Source organism: Mauremys mutica, chromosome 2 (genome assembly GCF_020497125.1).
Source record: "Mauremys mutica isolate MM-2020 ecotype Southern chromosome 2, ASM2049712v1, whole genome shotgun sequence".
NCBI lineage: Eukaryota > Metazoa > Chordata > Testudines > Geoemydidae > Mauremys > Mauremys mutica.
Genome location: NC_059073.1, coordinates 136,092,831 through 136,100,538, shown reverse-complemented (window position 1 = coordinate 136,100,538; position 7,708 = coordinate 136,092,831). Strand labels below are relative to the sequence as shown.

Sequence of the window (7,708 nt, the reverse complement as noted above, 5' to 3'; positions counted from 1 at the left end):
CATCAGATCATATGCAGGCAGTAAAGTGGAGTTTGGGCAAGGGATGTATGCTTATCAGTCCCTTTAGAAGAACACTTTAGTGGCTGTATTTCAGCCATTCATGGAACACTGTGAAGCCACCCTGGCAAAGATGGTGAGTCTCAAACCAAACTCTTGCAATAAATTCCCAACGTATGTTTTGGTGATTGGCAGGTGCAACCACAGCCTCTTCCTTTGGTGATGGGAGGGTTACAAGGTTTTATAGAGCATGGATCTTATCACGGTTAGGTTATTTTCTTTTAATTGACAGCATTGATTTCATCAGACTGATTGGACAAAGAGCATGTGATGTGAGGGGAAGGGATGTCTGCTCTCATGTCACAGGAGGACAAGTGATGTCACAGGAAAGGCAATAATATCAGACAGCATATCAAGAAGAAGGGAAGTGACGTCACAAGGAAGAATGAGGCTGGACTGTATGTCACATGAAGGGACGGGAAGTTGACGTGTCACAGGAAGGAAAAAGGAGGTGGGAAATTTTTCTGAATAACTGACACTGCTGTAAATCACAGGGACTCCAGCTACACTGAAGGCACATTATCTGATAGAGAAAAGGATTTTATTTGCATAAAACTTTCTGGAACAGTCCTTTCTGAGGAGAGGCATGAATGGAAGGAACTCAAGCTGTGTGGAGCAGCTCTCCCTTCCACCGAAGCCCTGGCCAAGTTTTATCTCCTAGGGAGCTGGAAGAAGGCTAAAAGGGGGTGAGACTAGATAACCCTTGGGGGTCCCTTCTGACCCTATGGTTCTATGATAAGACTCCCACATCTTGGGTTAATGTTTAGGCAGCTTTTCAAATCTCTCCCTCTGGTGAAGGAAGCTTTTATAGTGTGTGGTCCACTGAGAATCTCCCTCATAATTTCTCTCTCTCTCTCTGTCATGGAGTTTGGGTGAGAGAAAGCCCTGCACCCCCAGCTTCCTGCGATTCACCATGACTCTCAGCCAGCCAGTAAAACAGAAGGTTTATTCAGACAACAGGAACACAGACCAAGATGAGTCTTGCAGGTACAGACAACAGGACCCCCTCAGTTAGGTCCATCTTGCAGGGGGGCCCAGGGAGGCCAGAGCCCTGTCTGGGCTCCCTTCCATTTCCCAGCCAGCTCCAAACTGAAACTCCCTCCAGCCGTCTCACCCAGCCTCCCCCCGGCTCCTTCCCCAGCCTTTGTCCATTTCCCCGGCAAAGATGTCACCTGGCTCCAACCCCCATTCCTGGTTCTCATGTTACATGCTCAGGTATGTGGCCTCAAGGAAAGTCTCCCATCCCCAATGCAGCCAGTCCCAGCAAAACTCCCCTGCAACCTTCCCAGGTCAATACTCCTCTCTCCCTGCTGCATCACAGGCACCCACACAGAATTCAAAGAAAACTTTAAGAACATTCCCAGTTCATCACTCATTCTCATTTAAATTTTCATGGCTTGAGCCAGGCCCTGCAATTCAGAGAAATCCTCCGAGGGAAGGGAAAATGCTCTGGCTTTTTTCACCCAGTTTCGGCTTCAGCTCGGCTAGAAGAACAGAAACCTTCCTTCGCCATTCTTGTTTGGACACAGCTCTTAAAAGCAGTGGTGAGCTGGAGCCGATTCCCACCAGTTCCCAAGAACCGGTTGCTAAAATTAGACCTCCGTGGAGAACCGGTTGTTAAAGGGCCAGGGGGTGGGCAAAGAACTCCGGTCCATGGGCTGGACCATCCTGTTGCTCCCAGGATCCCCAGCTGGGGAGGCTGAGGTTCCCCCGGCCCCTCCCCCGTTTCCCCCAGCTGCAGCGTGGCCAGCCGCCGGCACCAGCTGGGCAGCTCAGCTGAGCTCCTGAGTCGTCCTGCTGCTTTGAGCTGCAGGCAAGGTAAGGGGGAGGGGGGTCTGTAAGCTCCAGGGCTGCTAGGGGGAGCAATTTTCCCCAGGCCCTGCAGGTGCCCCCGGTCCCACGAGTATGTCTCCCCCCACCCCAGCCCCTCCCCCGCTTCTCCCCCCCCTTAAATCAGAACTTTTTATAGGGAACCGGTTGTTAAGATTTTGGCAGCTCATCACTGCTTAAAAGACAGGGAAACGAGAGAGAGAGAGAACAGAATACCCTCTTCCAGTCTTCTTTATGAGCACAGCATGCATTTCCGCCCCAATGCTTATCGTTATGCATTTGTATTCCAGTAGCACCTATAGACCACAATTGAGATCCGGGGCCCATTGTGCTGGGTGCTGCACAGACACATTAGAAGACATAGTCCCTGCTCTGAACAGTTTACAATTGAAATAGACAAGACAAAGGGTGGGAAGAAGCATTATTAGCCCTATTTCACAGCTGGAGAACTGAGGTCACAGGGAGAGATCACATCTCATTTTTGCACATGAAAAAGGTGGCCAGCCCTTCCAGAAGGTTTGATATGTGTACCTGTCATGTGCTGGGCTTTATAGAAAATCTGGCCATAAAGGTCACCCTGGGAGCTGCCAGGTGCTGAATGTTTCTAAAAATCTGGCCCTTATTTAGGTACCTAAATGGGAACAGTGCTCCTCTGAAAACACAGCTCCAAATGTGGGTTCTGAGTCTTTGGAATTTGGACTCTGAGTTCTTCAAAATCTGATGTATGTGACTTGCCTGGGCCCAGGTCTCTTGAGTGCCCATGAAAAGCCTGACACATAGAACAGCCTCTCTCTTTTGGTGGCCATATCACACCCATCACTGTAGTATCAGTGGCCAACACCCCTTCTTTTCTATGGTCTCTGCTATCCCTTTGTTATGGCTGCCCTGGATACAGCTGCTCTTGCAGGTAAGAAGGAGAAATATCAATTCCTCTTCCTGCAAACGAAGGCAGCTCCTTCGATCAAATAAACAAAATCCAACCAGTGATTATTTCATCTGCCACGGAGAGCGCTTAGCCTTGGCCTGACTCAAACAGTGAGGGCAACGCTGGTGACAGCCGACGACCTTTGCAACATGCAGAGGTACTTAAAATAGATGGAATGGCACCTTTGCCCCCTTCTAATTAACTTGATGTTATCATTTAGACTTTAATAAGCACCCCAGAGCCAGCATGCTGAGGCAGGTGCCCTCTTTCCCCCCTGTTCTTAATTCTCTATTAAATAAGTTATCACCTTGGGGCTCTCTTGACACTTCTAGCTTTCCTGTGAGCAGATACTTTTGCCTCATTAACAATTCCAAGCTGCTTCACTTCACAGGAACTGTTTTCCATTGTGCTGTGTTTAATTTTAAAGACACAATAATAGCCTTTTGCATGGGCATGGTGTTTTTCCAGCCCCAGGCCTCAAACTGCTTTGCAAAAAGATAAATACCACTAACGTTCTGGAAGGGGAGAAACTGAGGCCTAGAGAAGGGGAAGTAACTGGCCCAGAGCTGTGCAGCAAGCCGATAACAGAGCTGGGGTCTAACCCACGAATCCTAACTCACAGGTCTCAGCAGGGTGGCACTGGCTAGTGCCATGTACAGCAGTGATGGAAGTCCCAAAGGACTTTGCACAATGAGCATATGCCTTATCTATTTCTTCTTTGGCTGACATGGGATTCTGGTGCCCGCTGGAGAAAGCCCAGGGATGCACATGAGGATTTCAGGGTGTTGAATGGGCTTTCAGAGGAAGTTCCTGGGAGGCAGCCTGAGCTGAAGTGACTAGGCAGAGTTAACGGGCCTGGGCCCAAAAGGGGGCTGGGACACACTCTGTTGGCATTGCTTGCATTGCAATGGTAGCTGGAGGCCTCAGCCAAGGTCAGAGACCTATTAGGCCAGGTGCTGCAGTAAGAGACAGTCCTTGCCCTGGGAAACTTGTAGTCTATATAGAGAAGAGGGGCAGGGGCGGGGAGGACAGACTATTCTCCCCATTTTTATGCACAAGGATTATTGAGGCGCAGAATTATTGAGGGCTTGATTCTGCAAAGTGCTGGATAGCCTCCCAGGAATAAGAACACCCCTTAAGAACCTGACTTCCAGTCGTTCAGCGCACTGGGAGCTGAGCAGAGCTGGTCAGGAGATGGGTTTTTTTCCCCACAGAAAATTTCAAGTTTTCATCAGCAGTTTCTAACATTTCATCACCCATTTCCCCCCACCAAAATAAATAAATCCAATAGTTTTTGACTGAAAACACCACCCCGCACATTCTTGTCCTGTTTTGGTTTTTACAGTGAATAATCAAAAACTTTCAGGCAAACAGGCGCTTTCCATGGAACTAGTCATTCTGTCAACAACAACAACAAAAAATCCATTGAAGAATTTTTGAGGGAGGTGTTTCCACCAGCCCTACAGCTGAGCTCTTTGGGGGGGGGAAAAAACATGGCTCCACTTGACCTGACCACAGTAGTTCAGCTTGCAGCTTACTTTATGATCCCTGTGTAAGTCCAGCAGCAGCAGGGTTAAAGAGAGCAAATGGAAGAAGTAGATCATTTTGTTTAAGAGGGAAAAAAAAAAAATCAGCGCTCACTTCTTTAGGTAGGTAATTGCAAAAGGCCTTCACAGGCCAGGCTGTGGTGCTTGTTAGAAATCACCATGCCCATTACACGTGAGCTCAACAGCTGCCTCTCCAAATGAGGAGGGAAATAGATCCAATCTCAGGAGGACGATGAAACTGAAAGATTCTAACGTGCGCAGAGAACAAACAGAACTTCATAAAATAGCTTATTGCGCCAAACTGCTTCCTTTATGGTAATTGTCTCTCAGCCTCCACCATCTGTGGGCAGGAGGGGAAGCTGTGGGAAAGGAAGGGAGAGACTGCAAACCTTGAAGAGATTTAAAGAAAAAGCAAGACTCATGGTTACTTGTAAACAGCAGCTCCACGCAGATGCCATGATGATGGGTATGGCATATAGAATAAGCAGAACTTGCGTAAGGCAAATTCTGTCACTCTTTCTTGTGCTGTTATTTGTTACAGTAGCATCCAGAGACCTCAACCAGCAACAGGGTCCCATTGTGTTTGGTGCTGTATGGACACACAGTAAAAGGCAGGGCCTGCCCCAAAGATCTTTATAACTTAAATAGACGAGACAAAGGGTGAGAGAAGGGAAGTATTGTTACCCCCATTTTACAGAGGGGGGAAAGGGAGAGATTAAATGACTTGCCCAAAGTGTTTCAGGGAAGCTGTGGCAGAGCTGGGAACTGGACTCAGATCTCCTGAGTTCCAGCCGTGTACCTTAACTCCCAGGCCGACCTCTCGCCAATGTAGCCCACGCTTCAGTGATCTGCAGTGCTTCCCTGAGATCTTTTAGTTACAAGGTGGGAGAGCAGCTCCATCTCCTGGGGCTGATATGAGCAATATTTCACATCCCAGCTGCACTTGGACAACTGATGTACATAGCAAGCCCATTCCCTTTTCTCCTGGATCTCTCGCACACATGGCTCCAGCTGTGGCTAGCTCAGATATTAACTAATAACTTCTTCTCCAGGATCCTCCAGCATTTGGTAGCCAGCTCTGCTTGGCACTGGCCAACTTGTGTTCCCACAAAGAGACAGCTGTGCTGCAGCTGCTAAGTTCCCAATAGCCTTGTTTTGGTTTGCACTCCTTGGGCCTGTGCCAACCAACGTCACACCCCATAGGGAGGTTATACAGGCTGTGCCCTCCTGGCATGGGAACACACTCCCCCATGAGGCAGTGAAAGGTGTAAAGGCACTGTGCAGAGATACCAGTTGGGCTCCAAGCACCCCTTCAGCGATCGGCTGCAGCACGTTGGTTGGGGGCAGAATTGGGGGCAGTGAATTCCCAGGGATGTGTGGAGTTTGTGCCACTTGCGGGACTTGGTTGGCTGTGTGGTATGGAGTGTCTGGGTATTCACGCCACAGGGGGAACAGCAGCAGTGTGGACTACTGCTTAGTACAGACCAGCTCTCATGCAGAACCTGGACCCTATTCACCACTGACCTGTGGCTCCTGGGTGCTGTGCCAGCAGCCTGTAGGTTGGTGGATCAGTCATTAAGGAATGCCGCCAGCATGGAGAGGGCTCCTTTGAATCATAGCACCTGTGCGGTGTTCCTCACAGTCTCCAATGTAAGAGGCACAGCTGGAAGATGGGCACAGGGCGGCAGCTCCTTTGTGCTCTGGCTATCTTTTTCTGCCGGAAATCCTGGAATGGTGCCTTAGCACTGTGGCCAGTTGAATGTAAATTACAGCTGCTGTGAGGATGCTCTAACTTAAGTCAGTCGGTGAGACACTCCCCTCCCCCAGCCACTTCCAGGATGTGGGAAAGCACAAACATGCCACTTTTGTGTGCCCCATTTCCTGTACTGGAATGGAGCTTGGCTAGGACTGAGAATTAGCCCCTAGGTGGCATGGGCTGCATGAGTCAGGCTGGGAGCTGGAAAGCCAGGTGGAACCATATGGTGCGTCTGTATCCAATAGCATCCTCTCTCTAGTCATCACAGAGTCCTGCCTCTTCTCTACATGCTTGATTTTTATTGTTTTTTCAGGCCCTGGGGGAGCAAAGTAACCCAGCCAAGATTTCACCAGGACAAAGTCTGTCTGGAGATGCATGAAGCAGGAGCCACTGAATAGGATGAGAGGCCAATGGGAAAGTAAACCCTGGGAGAGGAGGAAGGAAATAACAAGAGGCTCCATCTCATTGTCTTATTACGGGAAAGGTCCCTCCTCCTGTCCCTCAATTGCTTTGTACCCATAAGCCAGCTGTAATCAGAGGAAAGAATATGACACATACAGCTCCATGGACATACTGGCCACTGCTTAATGTAATTGAGGGGAGCTGGGTGGATTTAGTCAGTGCCACAAAGGGAACAGGGCCTTTATGCAGCAAACAGGTCACGAAAGGCAAGAGCAGCAGCTTATAGCTCAGAGCCGGGCCTGTGGATTTAAGCATGATGGCACATAGCAGGCACTTTATTAGGGGGAAGGAGTCTCTCTAATGCCAGGTTAACTGGAGTCTATTCTGGATAATCCCAGGGGATAATGCCTGGGTGAAGCCATCATTTGTCTGATGAGGTCCCGGGGGAGGCGGAATCGATTTCTTTGCTTATCTTTAATATTATGAATGGAGCTCAGAGGACTAGTACAGGTCCCAAGGACTCCGGAGGCCCAGGGATTTAAAGGATTTGGGGAGAGCTGAGTGTGCAGTTCTGGTGTTATTAGCTGGAGTTTTGAACGATGGGTTGAATTAGTTTTTTATTGGGATGGTAGCACAGGCTGAAGCAAAGTGCAGGGTTGGGTGAACCATCCCCGCCGCAGCTCTGGCAGTGAATAAGCTGTGTATGCAAGATGCTAGCAAAGGACTTGTCCTCACCATTCCCAGCTCCAGGCAGTGTTGTTAGCTCGCCCACTTTAGCAGGTGCACCTGAGAATAAGGGTGGCCCAATGGATGATGCACTGGGCTTGGAATTGGAACAAGTGGGGCCTATTCCTGGGCTCCAGTGTGTGACCTTGGTCAAGCCGCTTCCCTCCCTGTGTTTGTTTCCCTTCCTACCCTTTGTGTATTTAGACTCTAAGCTCACGGGGCAGGACCTGTCTCTCTGTGGTCATGTGCACACTGGAATTGTGGTGTGTGACTGCCGGGGGTGCAGACTTCTCAGAACTAGCTTTAATCGAGCTAGTGCGAGAACCAATAGCGGTGAAGCCACGGCAGCACAGGCTGTGTAAGCCTGAGTAATTACTGAGGGCTTAGCCCATGCTGCTGAAGTCCATGCTAGTGTAGCATCAGTGCACAAGCTAGCTAGATTAAAGCTAACTCAGGTATTTCTAT

General features: G+C 49.4%; 1 long non-coding RNA gene across 1 annotated transcript; it reads left to right on the top strand.

Annotated features, from left to right (window-relative positions):
• Positions 1–6,694, top strand: LOC123362971. The gene is made up of 3 exons (XR_006576664.1): positions 1–133; positions 290–508; positions 6,429–6,694. It is a non-coding gene; the product is annotated as an uncharacterized LOC123362971 (long non-coding RNA).
• The last annotated feature ends 1,014 nt before the right edge of the window (positions 6,695–7,708 follow it).